This window comes from Rattus norvegicus, chromosome 12 (genome assembly GCF_021556685.1).
Source record: "Rattus norvegicus strain SHRSP/BbbUtx chromosome 12, alternate assembly SHRSP_T2T, whole genome shotgun sequence".
Lineage (NCBI taxonomy): Eukaryota > Metazoa > Chordata > Mammalia > Rodentia > Muridae > Rattus > Rattus norvegicus.
The window spans coordinates 18,557,613-18,573,102 of NC_141545.1; the positions used below are offsets into that span (position 1 = coordinate 18,557,613).

General features: G+C 51.8%; 1 protein-coding gene across 2 annotated transcripts in view; it reads right to left on the reverse strand.

Moving 5' to 3' along the window:
* The window catches only part of Slc29a4 (solute carrier family 29 member 4), a 31,518-nt gene extending 25,514 nt beyond the window's left edge, over positions 1 to 6,004 (reverse strand). Inside the window, exon 1 of one of the 2 annotated variants that reach the window (XM_087577923.1) lies at positions 5,538 to 6,004. The gene's annotated coding sequence lies outside the window, so the exon portion shown is untranslated. The remainder of the gene's footprint in view (positions 1 to 5,537) is intronic. The other variant, XM_087577925.1, reaches the window with a different exon arrangement.
* Positions 6,005 to 15,490: the final 9,486 nt, after the last annotated feature.

The following is a 15,490-nucleotide window of genomic DNA, read 5'->3' on the forward strand; positions in this document are numbered from 1 at the left end:
CATTTAGATGTACATCTGTGTCTACCTATTGCCCAAGCTGGTCAGAAAAGGGCATCGGGTTCCACGGAACTGAAATTAAAGTTGTGACTCACCATGTGTGTGCTGGTGTGTGCATGTGTGTATGCATGTGCACGGGAAGACAGACATCACACACCCTAGGTAATTTCTCTACTGCTGAGCCACATTCCCAGTACTCAGTCATTAGCTTATGGGAAGGAGGACATCATAAATCATCTACATAGTTACTAAGAAGAAAAAGAACGCTTTGATTAAAATTAATATGGCCAGCAATGTAATTCAGTTGGCTGGGCACTCTCTTTGCATGGGAGAAGCCGTGAGTCCTATCCCCAGCACTTCATGAAATGGGACATGTTGGCCCGAACCTGCAATTCTTTTTTTTGTTGTTGTTGTTCTTTTTTTCGGAGCTGGGGACCGAACCCAGGGCCTTGCGCTTCCTAGGTAAGCGCTCTACCACTGAGCTAAATCCCCAGCCCTCCCCCCCCCCCGAACCTGCAATTCTAACACTTGAGAAGGGGGAGCAGGAAGGAACTGGAGTCTAAAGCTATCCTTGGCTACGTGGAAACTTTGAGGCTAGCCTGTGCTGCATGCAATCCTGTCTTCCATTCCTAAAAGCATGGTGGTGGCTGGAGAGGTGGTTCAGAAGTTAGGAGCACTGGCTGCTCTTCCAGAGGTCCGGAGTTCAAGTCCCAGCAATCACATGGTGGCTCCCAGCCATCTGTAATGGGATCCGATGCCCTCTTTTTATATGTCTGAGGACAGAGACAGTGTACTCATATAAATAAAATTTTAAAAAAACTGAAAAAAAAGGCATATGGAAGGGTGTGTTCAGGGTCTATACAAAGCACAGCGCCATTTAACAAGCCACCTTGGATTCTGGAACCAGAAGGGTTTTATATAGAATCCCTTGCAGATACCAAGGGACAACTGTACATTTTATTCATAGTAGTAAACTGGAGACAGGCCATGTGTTACGAATAGGAGGTGGATGACAGCCTGCAGTACGCCTACCCATGGTACCCGCTCAGAATGTAAAATGAAGCCTTCCTTGTGTCCTGCACCTGTGAGCCTCGGATGTGTTACTGAGAGAACAGACATCATGTGGCCCCGTTTCTGTGAATTCCTAGAACAGATAGGAGTCCTCTAAAGCAGTCAGATGCTGGCTACCCTCTGCGGGGGTTTGGGAGAGAGGCAGGGCTGCAGGGAGCTGGGCGTGGGGGGCGCTCTGTGTCCTGGTAACACGGGTCTTGCACATTGCGAGCGTTTGCCAAAACTCAGCCAAAGTGCTGGTCCTGTGTGGTAATATGTCATCCCGGCACTCCAAAGGTAGAGGCAGGAGGATGAAAAGTTCAAGGTCATCCTTGGTTATGTGGTCAGTTTGAGATCAGCCCGAGCTACCCGAAACATGTCTAAAAACGAAAGAACAAAACAAAACAAAATAAAACAAAACCAGCCAAATAAACGGGAGGTGGAGAGATAACCCAGCAGTGAGAGTGCTTCTTCACAAGCATGAGGATCTAAATTTGGATCCCCAAGCATGCATGTAAAAAGCCAGCCAATCCTGTATGCTCAGCCCTATAGCAGTGGTGATGGACACAGGAGGGTGGCCGGGGCTAGCTGGCTGCCTGCCTAGCTTTTGATTGAATGCAAGACACTGACTCAGGACAGTAACACAGACAGTGATAGAGCAGGACACCTGATGTTTTCCTATGCCCTCCACTCACGTATGTATGCACCTGCACCCACGTGTACATACAACATACATGCATATGATACAAGTGTGATGGTGCACACCGGTAACCCCCTAGCACTTGGGAGGTCGAGGCAGGTCAGAAGTTAAAGGTTAGAATTCAGCTTCAGCCTGGGTCCATCCGTCTGTCTGTGAATCTCTCTCTCTCTCTCTCTCTCTCTCTCTCTCTCTCTCTCTCTCGCACGTGCGTGCACACACACACATAAACACATATATACACATACACATATGAGAGAGACGTCCAGTTCACAGTAATATTTAGTACTCTCACATCTGCATTGTTTTTCTCTCTTTTCTATCTCTCCCTCCTTTCTTTTTTCCCTTCTTTCTTCCTTTTTTTCCCCTGACAGTTTCGACATTTAGCCAAGGTTAGCCTTGAACTTACAATCTTCCTGTATCAGACTCTTAAGTGCAGGGATGACAGGCCTGTACCTTTGAAACCTATTTAACCTAAGTTGGGCCCGAGGCTGGCTGTGCAATGTGGACTGAGAAAAGAGACAGAACAGGCCGTGAGCACCCATGGCAACTCCTGTCGCTTTCATTCATGTTTAACATTTTCATCATAAAGTGCTAGTGGAGGGAGGGTCAGATAGCTCAGTGGGCAATCCTGCAAGCCTGGTGACCCGAGTTCAATCCTGGAACCCACACAGTGCAAAGAGAAGTCTGACTCCAGCATGTTGTCTTTGGACTTTCACAGGTTTGCACACACCACCCCCCCCCCAGAACAAGTGAATGCAATTTTAAAGATTGGGGAGAGCACCCAAGGGTGCCTGCTATCACCCTCCCTAAGCCCTTTCAGGTCCCCCCCACCCCCATGCCAGCTGCTTTCTGTGGACACAAACCCAATTTATTCCCAACTTATTAGCTTAAAGCCATTAGGATCTTTCCCATCAACTCACAAGCAGCCAGAAGCCTGTGTAGGAGGCCTGCTCAGGACACTGGGAGGGAGAGAGGGAGGGCCATTGCTATGGTCACAGTGGGCCCGTGACATATTGACACCTGCTCTTGCTCTCAGGGACTGTGGTGCTCAGGGGATGCTTTCATAGATCATAGATGACAAGAAGCCAGGTGGTAAGAAGGGAAAGCTAGGGTTCTGCTTGGGAGATGATGGGTGTTATAATAAAATACAGTGACACATCCCTGTGACAATTAACCACACTTATCCTCATAGCAACCCCAGAGCTTGGAACTTCTGGGCTCCCTTTTTTGTTTTTTGTTTTTGTTTTTTTTTTTGTTTTTTTTTTTGTTCTTTTTTTTTCGGAGCTGGGGACTGAACCCAGGGCCTTGCACTTCCTAGGCAAGCGCTCTACCACTGAGCTAAATTCCCAACCCCCATGGGCTCCCTTTAAGCACGCCAAATCAGAGGCATCGAAACCTAGCCTTGTAGACAAGCAGATCTGCGAGGGACCTGCCTGAGCTGCTGGATCAACTCCTTTGCGGCTTGCCCTGAACTCCAGCACCATGGACAGATTCCCAAGGCAGAAAAAATGCCTGACTAGAACCCCCATATGGCTCAGAGGCAGAGTGCTTGCTGAGTGTGTAAGCGGTTCTCTGGGTGTGTAAGAGACTTTCTGAGTGTGTAAGAAGCTTGCTGAGTGTGTAAGCGTCTTGCTGAGCGTGCAAGAGACTTGCTGGGTGTATAAGAGACTTTCTGAGTGTGTAAGAGACTGGGTTCAGTCCCCAGCACTGGGGGCTGTGGTATGGGGGGAAAAATCAGTTTTTCTGGGCCAGAGTGAAAGTACAGTGGTTAAGAACACTGGCTACTCTTCCAGAGGACCGGTGTTCAATTCCCAGCACCCACGTGGTGGGTAGCTCACAACCAGCTGAAACTCTAGTCCCAGGGGATCTGCAGGCACCAGGTACAGGCGTGGTGCACAAACACGCACACAGTCAAAACACACATGCACCTAAAATAAAAAAGGAGTTAAATTGCTTTCCCATTCAATCCATTCAGACTTGATTTCTGAAGCATTTGTGCCCGAGGTTGTGAGAACACTGCCAACCCGCAGACTGAGAACGTTTTTATTAGGTAATGGTAACACTCACTCCCTTGTAATTTTGGCATTTGGGGAGGCACAGGCAAGAGGACTGGGAATCTGAGGACAACTGCTCTAGGCAGTGAGTTCTCTGCTAGCCTTGTCTCAAAAGGAGCAAACAAATAAAACAAAAAGAAATAAAAATAAAACAAAGAGGGGTTGGGGATTTAGCTCAGTGGTAGAGCGCTTGCCTAGCAAGCGTAAGGTCCTGGGTTCGGTCCCCAGCTGCCAAAAAAAGAAAAACAAAACAAAACAAAGAAACAGGAAGAAAACATTTAAGAATAAAAGCCAAGAAAGGGAAGAAGGAAAGAAGGAAAGAAGGAAAGAAGGAAGGAAGGAAGGAAGGAAGGAAGGAAGGAAGGCAGGAAGGAAGGAAGGAAGCCACAGAGGCAGGGCATGTCCTGAGAGGGCAGGGGCAGGTTGCCTGCAGCACAGTACCAGGCTCACGGGTGGGGGGTGAGGTCAGGGGAGAGCATCCTTTGGTGGGATCTGCATCTTGCTGTTGGGAGGAAGTTATCACAGAGGATGGCCCAGCATCTTAGTGGAGCTTGTTCAAGTCACACGCTGCAGCAGGGAGATGCCTATCCTTCCCCACCCCAAATCTATCCCCCTGAACCCCGATCCCCAGATCACTAAGCCTGGCAATCAGACGGTTGTCCCCCTGTATCAGGCTCTTCTTGGGACCGAGACTCCCAGCCATGGCTAGAGAGAGGGCTTGGCCTGGTGAGGTGGATAAGGACTCTTGAGGGTGGCAAGGGTTGCCGGCCACTGCTGGAGGCTGGCTCAGCATTCAGGAGCTGCCTGGCTCAGCTCCAAGGGCTTTTAGCTGGAAGTAACTCTTCATTACTGGCTGCTGAGGGCACAGACAGCGGGGTTTGGAGGGGGTGGGGTGAAACCTTAGGGGACACCTTAGCCTTGTTGCTGACCCCGGAGAGCTGGCTGCATCCCTTCACTACCAGCTGTAGTTCTGGATTCCTGTGAATTCTGGCTTCAGGGACCTTCGGGCATCTCCCCAGCCTACCCTTTGAAGCCTGGCTGTGTATCAGTTGCTTGTGGCTTCCCCATCTATGGTCGTCTTTCTCTCTCCTTTCTTCTTCCTTCTCCTCCCTCCCTCCTCCCCTTTCCCTCCCTTCTTTGGTACAGGGCTGTGACTGGTCCTGAATTTCTGATCCTCCTGCCTCCTGTCAGTGCCGGAGTTCCAGCCGTCCCCCACTGTGCCCAGCTTCTGTCTGTTTTGTCCACATTACTCACAAAGCATCTCCCTCCTAGAGAGTCCCCTCACATTCGCCCCTTTCTACTCCTTCACTGTAAGTTCCAGCATACTCCACCTCCCCCAGGAATCCTCCTCTGACTCTCCTTTGCCACTGGGATGACACCCAGAGAGGGGAAGGCGTTTACCTAAGGTCACACAGCAGAGGAAATAAGAAGGCACTGAAAAAGGCTTCGCTGGTGAAAGAGGGTGAGGAGAGAAGTGACCACCCACTCCCAGATGAAGGGAGGAAAAAGCACCGGAATCCTACAGACTCCGTTTTCCAGAAAAGTGTCCATTTCACAGGCAAGAAAACTGATGCCAGAGAACACCCCCCACCCACCCAGCCAGACCCCATAGGAGTGGCAGAGGCAAGAATGGTCTCAAGCCTGGCTGGATCACACTGTACCCTTTCATGACTTGCTGGCCCAGAGACTCCCGGCTCTATGCCCCCCCCCCCCCGGTCCCAGGGAGCCTTGCTTACCCGAATCTGTCTGTGCTCCCTTCAAGGCTTCTCCTCGTGGTGTCAGGTCTATGTGAGCCACTCACGCACGTACGCTGCTTGAGAGAGCTCTTCTACTCTCTATTTACAAGAGCAGGCTTCTGAGCGAATGAGCCAGGGAAAATGTTTGGCTTCCGTGGGTGGGAGCTGGGGCCATCTGTTCCCAGGCGCCGAGAAAACACCGTAGCTACAGCCCCGGTGCCCAGCAGAGCCTTGCAGAATGGGGCCTTGGCACCCGCGGGCTGTATGCCCTAAGGCGGGGCACACACTCTCTGTGGGGCTCAGTGTCTGGGTGTCTCATCAAGCTGTGTGACTCCAGTGTCCTCTCTGGGCCTCCCTGTCCTTCCCTTCTCATAGCCTTCTTTGTTTTTTACCTACACCTCACCCACTCCTGCCCCGTGAAACCGAATGCCCCCTACGTGGGTCAGGCCACCGACATCTGTGACGCAGGCTCCCTAGGACCAGCTTTTAGGCTTTTATGACTATTGCCCTCATTTGTTCCCGGGCTGAAAATAGCTTTATTGTTTCCTCTGAAAATAAAAAGAACCATTTCCCAATCCAAAAACTTATGGTGTAGGAGGGGAAATGGAGAGAGATAGCCCTTTCCATCAGGCGGACATCTGTTGAGGATAGTGACTTTCCAGATAACGCCCCAAATGGTTTGCCATGTCTGTTGTCCAGGGTGAGAATGGGCTAGATATTTTGAGATCCACAGGGGCTGGGGAATATAGCTCAGAGGTAGAGTCCCTGCCTAGAATCCCCCAGTGAAGGGCTGGGGTGTGGCTCAGTGGTAGAGCCCCTGCCTAGAATCCCCCAGTGAGGGGCTGGGGTGTGGCTCAGTGGTAGAGCCCCTGCCTGGAATCCCCCAGAGAGGGGCTGGGGGCGTGGCTCAGTGGTAGAGCCCCTGCCTAGAATCCCCCAGTGAGGGGCTGGGGGCGTGGCTCAGTGGTAGAGCCCCTGCCTAGAATCCCCCAGTGAGGGGCTGGGGGCGTGGCTCAGTGGTAGAGCCACGCCTAGAATCCCCCAGTGAGGGACTGGGGGCGTGGCTCAGTGGTAGAGCCCCGCCTAGAATTCCCCAGTGAGGGGCTGGGGTGTGGTTCAGTGGTGGAACCCCTGCCTAGAATCCCCCAGTGAAGGGCTGGGGGCGTGGCTCAGTGGTAGAGCCCCTACCCAGAATCCCCCAGTGAGGGGCTGGGGGTGTGGCTCAGTGGTAAAGCCCCTGCCTAGAATCCCCGGTGACCCCAGGGATGGGATTAGTCAGCTAGAGTTTTTTGTTTGTTTTGTTTTGTTTTTTTCTAGCATGGGCAAGACCATGGGGTTTGATTCGTAACAGTCCCCTATCAGGACCTTGTAGACTGTGTCTCATGAGTGTGACTCCTTGAGGACACTGTCCCATAAACCTTCATCTCACACTCCAGAGAATAGAAAGGTTAAAACAGGGCTGGAGAGGGGTTGGGGATTTAGCTCAGTGGTAGAGCGCTTGCCTAGCAACCGCAAGGCCCTGGGTTCGGTCCCCAGCTCCGAAAAATAGAAAAAAAAAATAGAAAAATAGAAAAAAAAACAGGGCTGGAGAGATGGCTCAGCAGCTAAGAACACTGACTGCTCTTCCAGAGGTCCTGAGTTCAATTCCCAGCAACCACATGGTGGCTCACAACCATCTGTAATGGGATCTGATGCCCTCTTCTGGTGTGTCTGAGGACAGCTACAGTGTACTCACATACATTAAATAAATAAATCTTTAAAAAAAAAAAAAAGAAAGAAAGGTTAAAACATACCCTGATTTCACTGTGTAACCCAAGACAAGTGCTTTCAGGTCACCTGTGTATCGGGATATCACATTAGGATAGGGGTCACATTAATATGTGACAATTATTGATCCATCAATTTGATCAGGTAAGTCCTAGATGGTCAATAGCACAAACAGATGACCTGGGCATTGTGTAACCTGGTATGAAACCATTGTGTGGCAGAGCTCTGAGGGAGATGCTTGTCTGCGGGGGAGGTCTGTGCCTGCTGGGCAGGGTCTGTGCCCTGTGGGTAAAGCCTATGCCCTGTGTGTGAGGCCTGTGCCCTCTGTGTGAGGCCTGTGCCCTCTGTGTGAGGCCTGTGCCCTGTGAGTGAGGCCTGTGCCCTGTGAGTGAGGCCTGGACCCTATGGGTGAGGCCTGTGCCCTGTGTGTGAGGCCTGTGCCCTGTGGGTGAGGCCTGTGCCCTGTGGGTGAGGCCTGTGCCCTGTGGGTGAGGCCTGTGCCCTGTGTGTGAGGCCTGTGCCTTGTGTGTGAGGCCTGTGCCCTGTGAGTGAGGCCTGGACCCTATGGGTGAGGCCTGTGCCCTGTGTGTGAGGCCTGTACCCTGTGTGTGAGGCCTGGACCCTATGGGTAAGACCTGTGCCCTGTGTGTGAGGCCTGTGCCCTGTGTGTGAGGCCTGTGCCCTGTGTGTGAGGCCTGTGCCCTGTGTGTGAGGCCTGTGCCCTGTGTGTGAGGCCCGTGCCCTGTGTGTGAGGCCTGTGCCCTGTGGGTGAGGCCCATGCCCTGTGTGTGAGGCCTGTGCCCTGTGGGTGAGGCCCGTGCCCTGTGTGTGAGGCCCGTGCCCTGTGTGTGAGGCCTGTGCCCTGTGTGTGAGGCCCGTGCCCTGTGTGTGAGGCCTGTGCCCTGTGAGTGAGGCTTGTGCCCTGTGTGTGAGGCCTGTGCCCTGTGAGTGAGGCCTGTGCCCTGTGTGTGAGGCCTGTGCCCTGTGGGTGAGGCCTGTGCCCTGTGAGTGAGGCCTGTGCCCTGTGAGTGAGGCCTGTGCCCTGTGAGTGAGGCCTGTGCCCTGTGTGTGAGGCCTGTGCCATGTGGGTGAGGCCTGTGCCCTGTGGGTGAGGCCTGTGCCATGTGGGTGAGGCCTGTGCCATGTGTGTGAGGCCTGTGCCCTGTGAGTGAGGCCTGTGCCCTGTGTGTGAGGCCTGTGCCATGTGGGTGAGGCCTGTGCCCTGTGGGTGAGGCCTGTGCCATGTGGGTGAGGCCTGTGCCATGTGTGTGAGGCCTGTGCCCTGTGAGTGAGGCCTGTGCACTGTGAGTGAGGCCTGTGCCCTGTGGCTGAGGCCTGTGCCATGTGGGTGAGGCCCGTGCCCTGTGGGTGAGGCCTGTGCCCTGTGAGTGAGGCCTGTGCCCTGTGTGTGAGGCCTGTGCCCTGTGAGTGAGGCCTGTGCCCTGTGTGTGAGGCCTGTGCCCTGTGTGTGAGGCCTGTGCCATGTGTGTGAGGCCTGTGCCCTGTGGGTGAGGCCTGTGCCCTGTGAGTGAGGCCTGTGCCCTGTGTGTGAGGCCTGTGCCCTGTGTGTGAGGCCTGTGCCATGTGGGTGAGGCCTGTGCCCTGTGGGTGAGGCCTGTGCCCTGTGAGTGAGGCCTGTGCCCTGTGAGTGAGGCCTGTGCCATGTGGGTGAGGCCTGTGCCCTGTGAGTGAGGCCTGTGCCCTGTGTGTGAGGCCTGTGCCCTGTGGGTGAGGCCAGTACTTGTTGAGGAAAGCTTCTTTGTGAGGCTGGTTTCTACTTCTTGAGCATCCCTGAGGCAAATATGGACACCTGCCCTGGCCAGTTCTATTTGAGAACGCCAACTAGAACTGTGACCACCAGCTCCAGACACCTGATTACATTTTTTCCAGGCAAAGTTTCAAGAGGATTGTTAAATTCCAATCTAATTAAAAGCTGAGTAAACTCACGGGAGTGGTTCACGCTTTGAGTCGTCAGTGTAGGAAAGGCTATTTCTATCCTTGCCTTCGGGGTGGAGACACCGGGTCTTTCCAGTTCCACACTCAACGATGCTTCATGATGTGGTGACCTTCAGGTCAGCCATGGTGTGATACAAAGAGAATTTAACTTCTGCAACTTGTCCTCTGACCTCCACATATGCACTGTAGCACACATGCACCAATACCAACACACACACACACACACACACACACACACACACACACACACAAATGTAATAAAAAAAATTAACCAGTGAGAAAAATCAGGGCTTTCTCACCAAACAGGCCATTGCCATTGTCATCCACTAACTACTGTTACTTTTCCACACTGAGGGGCCCTACCTTCATTTTTTTTTTTTTTTTTTTTTGGTTCTTTTTTTCGGAGCTGGGGACCGAACCCAGGGCCTTGCACTTCCTAGGTAAGCGCTCTACCACTGAGCTAAATCCCCAGCCCCCTACCTTCATTTTTATGAGTGTCCCCCAAACATATCACAGGTTCCTGACCCTTTTTGTTTGCTCCCCTGGGCAACTATGGCCTTCTCTAGGCCCCTTGGTAGTTCCCTGCCCCTTTAGGACACTTCTTTCCACAGAATCTCTCCAGAGCCAAGCTAAGCATGTTACCAGAGTCTCTGAATTTCTCCGTGACTCCCACTTGCGCTCAGCCCACCAAAACATCAAGGTCCAGCAAGGCGGGCCATCGTGACTTCGCAAATCTCTGTCACCGTCCAGACAACAAAATAGACACAGCTAGGTGGTCGCTGGAAGACGGGCTTCAGTGTCCTGATGTTTAGAGTCCTCTGGATGTTACATCCCAATCGGAGCAGTCCTGAGGCTCCCTGCTTGGATTTGACTGGTTTGGACTGAGAGTAAACTGGGGTGTGTGCTTCGGGGGACAGAATCAGAGCAGACTGGTAGATAAGGAAAAATGGGGGTATTGGGTGTCCCTGGGCTGACCACAAGCAGTAATTGGAGGCCAGATCAGCAATGTCACTAGTCCCTCCCGGTTGTTAAGGGACAGACAGACAAATGTATCCACGTCACAGTTTGCTTGGTACTAAGGATATAGAGACGGGGTCTCAAGTAGTTTAGACTGCCTTCAATTTACTGTGCATTGGAGGGTGGCCTTGAACGTCTGATTCTCCCTTCTCTATCTTGAGTGCTGGAAGTGTAAGTGTGCACCACACACACACACACACCAGTTTTATGTGGTGCTGGGGATTGAACACAGAGCTTCATGCATGGCAGGCTAGCAGGCTAGCAACCGTGCTACGTTGTAACACTTTATCCACAGAGTGTGAGCCTTTCAACTTTTGACACACACCCCCCCAGGCCTTGCTCGTGTAGGGCGGAGTTCTACACTCTCTGTTTTGGTTCTTGCCTCTTTGCTGTCAGGATTTGCTTCCCTTCAGCTGTCAGGATTCTCAGAGGTTTGCAGTGGGTATAAACGGCAAGCAGTGAGCATCGCTGGTGCTGGAGACATCTCCCAGGCTGGGGATCCAGGGGGAGCACGGCTGGGTTGGCAGAAGGAGTTTATCTTGGCTGAATTCTCTAATCCTCCTTAAGGATTAAGGAAACATGACGTGTTTCCCTTGATAATGTCCTTTAAAGATTTAATAGGTTTCAGCCTCTCCAAGAGAAAGCCCTGGATGAGGAATTTGAAGGACTTACTTAAGCTCCTGACTCCGTGTGTGACCTTGGTCTGTGGTTCTCTCTCTCTCTCTCCTCTCTCTCTCTCTCTCTCTCTCTCTCTCTCTCTGTAAAGAGCAGGGTTGGTACTGGACAGATGGTCCACGATGACTGTGTTTAGAAGGCCTGAATCATTTGGCTATTGCCCCAGTGAGGGGCTAGGGCATGGCTCAGTGGTAGAGCCCCTGCCTAGAATCCCCCAGTGAGGGGCTGGGGCATGGCTCAGTGGTAGAGCCCTTGCCTAGAATCCCCCAGTGAGGGGCTGGGGCGTGGCTCAGTGGTAGAGCCTAGAATACCCTAGTTAGGGTATGGATGTGCTTCAACAAATGAAGTATTAATCCACTGATGGGTTCAGAGCTGAAACAGTTTTTTAGAGATGGGGCCTGGATAGAAGTGGGTCACTGTGTACGAAGGTGGGACACAGCCTTTCAAAGATAAATCTTCTTTCCCATCCACTGTTGCCTTTTGGGAGTTCTCTGCCTCTCTGTGTCTGTCTCTCTGTTTCCTGGCTGCCATGGGGTAAGCAGGTCTCCTCCACCCACCCTCTTTTCATGCTGTCCTGCCTTTCCGGAGGCCCAAAGTGAGAGCACCTGATGAACTGGGACTGAATTTAACAGGCTCTGGGCTTCCTAAGAGAAGCCAAATCAACTCTTTCCCTTCGGCATTTTTATCACAGCAACTGAGACAAGCACAGGAGAGGCTGGGCCTTGAAAGTGGCTAGACCCAGGGAGGAGAGTCGGAGGATCCTCTCCGCCTCAGAGCACCTACATCTGGCTCAGAAGAGCCCTCCACCTCCCTGCCAGCGACTGCTTTCTTCTGCTTCCAATGTGCAAGAGGTGAAAGTGGGGGTGGGGGGGTGGGGGGCGGGGTTGGGGTTGGGGAGCTTTGCCTAAAAGGAACTGACTGTCTAGGACAGTTGGGGTCCCTGCACTTGGGGTGATGGAGGACTGCTGTGTTGCATCTAGAATAGTGGTTCTCAACCTATTGGTCACGACCCTTTGGGGGTCAAATGACCTTTTCACAGGGGTCGCCTAAGACCATCTGAGAAGACAGCTATTTATTACAAGTCATGACAGGAGCAAGATTACAGCTATGAAGTTTCAAGAAAGTAATTTTATGGTTGGGGGGAGGGTCACTATAACACGGGGAACATCATTCAAGAGTCACAGCCTCAGGAAGGTTGAGAACCACTGATCCGGAATGTTCTTTGGAGGAAACTGAGAGCCTGCAGTTTGGGGGAACGAGAGTCCAGGAGTTCTGTGAAAAACGGAGTGGAGTCTATTCTAGTCTCTTTGATCTTTATCTGGGTTGTTAATTCCATGACAACAGAGACCGGGCTTTCAAGCCGGGAGTGATTTTTGAAACAATAACGGTAATTTTTTGTTATCTCTGCAGACAGTTCCAAATGCTCCTTCTCTCAGGGTGTGGAGGGCACAGCAAGGACTCTCAGGGGTCCTGATGCCTCCAGGTGGGTCACAGGGTCCGGGGTCCCCGAGGTAGGGACTGGCTTGGCCACTTTGGATTCCTTCTGCTGGCTTCTGCTGCCTCCTGCCGTCTCCCCCTCCTTTCTGTCAGCTTTGCCTCTTGAAGGACATTTGAGTGCACAGGAGAGCATCGTGGAAAAGCCTCACCCATATTCTCACTGTCACTGGAAAGGGTCATCTTCAACCTGAGAGGCCACCAACAGCAAGGACAGCAAGGCATGCTCATGTACATGCTCAGCACCGCCTGTATACAGGACAGCACATGCTGAGTTACACACAGACACACCAGCCCAGGGACACACACACACACACACACACACACACACACACACACACACACACACACGTGAGCGCATAGAAGGAATATTGCCTACAAAAGTAGTTCTTCCTCTCCCAACTCTCAGGCAAGAGGGTTCAAGCCTAGGGTGAAGGCACAGGGGCACCAACGCCCCCACACAAAGCTGTTTCTTAGCAAGCTTCCCTCTGGCTTCCTGTCATCATAGGTCTTCTGTGTGTCTTGGCTTTCCACAGTGTCCCTTGACCTGTGGCCACCAGGGCTCAGAGGCTGTGTGGCTAATTCTGGCCCTATGATGCGTGGGCTCCCTGTTGAGTCGGCTTCAGGGCTGGGCCACTTGTGCTGGGCCTGGTAGGGGACAGGTTTTGTGTGTCACGGCATCAGAGATTCGTAACCTTTGTGCGTGATTTTTCTGACAAGTGGCTCCTTTAATCGAATTGTTTCTTTGTATTTTATGTTCGTTTTACCTGCATTTATATCTGTGTGAGGGTGTCAGGTCCCCTGGAACTGGAGCTATAAACTGTAGTGAGCTGTCATGTGGGAGAGTCGAACCTGGGTCCTCTGGAAGAGCAGCCAGTGCTCTTAACTGCTGAGCCCTCTCTCCAGCCCCCAGCAAGTAACTCTCATCAGTTTCTCTCTCTCATTATTGCTTTTTAAAGGATTTATTGTTGATTTGTGTGTGCGCTAAAGAAACCAAAAGAGGGCATTGCATCCCCTGGAGCTGGAGTTACAGGCATTCCTGAGTCACCTGTTCTGGGAATAGAAGTGAGGCCCTCAGGAAGAGCAACAAGCATTCTTAACAACTGAGCCATTTCTGCAGCCCCTGGTCACCGCCATCACCACCACCACCACCACCATCATCAGTGTCTTACTCTGTAGCCCAGACTAGCCTGGTATTTATGGCTCCCAACTGAGTCTCCTGGATGCTGGGATTATAATATAAACCACCACACCCAGCTCCTAATAGAGCCTCTAGGGAGCTCTTAACCTAAAAAGAAGGTTCTGAAGTCTTGCCTCCCTGCGGGAGAAGGAATATCGACTGCACAAAAATAACTTCAGCTTTCACTGCCTGGGAGGTGAGAGGGGGCAGCCCCAGGGCTGAGGCTGCGGCTTTGGGCTGTTCTCTGCCAGCCTGATGTCACCTACGAAGCAGGGAGAACATGCACATGCGCACATACACACACACACACGCACGCATGCACATGCATACACATACATGCTCACACGCATGCACACGCACTCACATGCACATACACGTAGAGGTCAGAGGTGAACATTCTGTGCCATCCTCAGGGGCCATTTACCTTGATTTTACCAACAGTCTCTCACTAGGACCTGGGCTTGCAAGTTCGGCTCGACTGGCTGGCCAGGAAGCTCCAGAAATTCCTGATTCTGTGCCCCAGTTTTGGGATTACAAGCATGGACCACTGTGCTTGGCTTGCTATGTGCTGTGAATCAGACCCGTATCTTCACACTTCTGTGACAAGAACTTTGGTGACCAATTGTCTTCACAGCCATGATGATGGTGATGGTGATGATGGTGATGTGGTGGTGATGATGATGTTGGTGGTGATGGTGACGATGATGGTGATGATGGTGATGGTGATGGCGATGATGATGATGGTGATGTGGTGGTGATGATGATGTTGGTGGTGATGGTGATGATGGTGATGATGGTGACGGTGATGTCAATGATGGCAATGATGATGATGATGGTGGTGTTGATGGTGGTGGTGGTGGTGATGATGGTGATGGTGATGATGGTGATGTGGTGGTGATGATGATGTTGGTGGTGATGGTGACGATGATGGTGATGATGGTGTTGGTGATGGTGATGGTAATGATGGTGATGGTGATGGCCATGATGGTGAAGGTGATGATGGTGATATTGTGATGACAATGCTCATGGTGATGACAACGGTGGCAGCGATGACGATTTGACAATTTAATAGATATATACAACACATTTAGGTTTTCTCCCCCCACTACCCTCCCATTCCCCTCCCATTCTAAATTCACTTTATTTTATGTACGGCCCCTGAGTTTCATTACGGTCGCTTGCATGAGCATGGGTGGGGTTATTTACTAGAACATGGACAACTTGCCAGTGGCTACACCACTGAGGAAAATGGCCTCCCCTCCCCCAGCACCATGAGCAGGGAAGAGCAGCTCACATGGGTAAGGCTCATGAGCTCCTTCCCACCCGGGCTGGCATGGTCACTGGTTCCACCATGTGTGAGTCATATGCAGGTAACCATAGCTACTGGGGGTCATGAGTCCAGCGGTCATGTCACATGCTGAAGACAGTTTGCAGCCTTCCTCTGCATCCTATGGTTCTTTTTTTTTTTTTTTTTTTTTTTTTGGTTCTTTTTTTTGGAGCTGGGGACCGAACCCAGGGCCTTGCGCTTCCTAGGCAAGCGCTCTACCACTGAGCTAAATCCCCAACCCCCCCTCTTTTTTTTTAAGATTTATTTATTATGTATACAGCGTTCCACCTGCATGTACATCTGCAGGCCATTACAGATGGTTGTGAGCCACCATGTGGTTGCTGGGAATTGAACTCAGGACCTCTGGAAGAGCAGTCGGTGCTCTTAGCTGCTGAGCCATCTCTCCAGCCCCCATCCTGTGGTTCTCACATTCTTTCTTCTCCCTCTACTCTGATGTTCCTTGAGCCTTGTGGGGTTGTCATGGATGTCCCAACAATCATTTATTCCCAACTTGGACCAGCTGTGGGTCTCTAAATT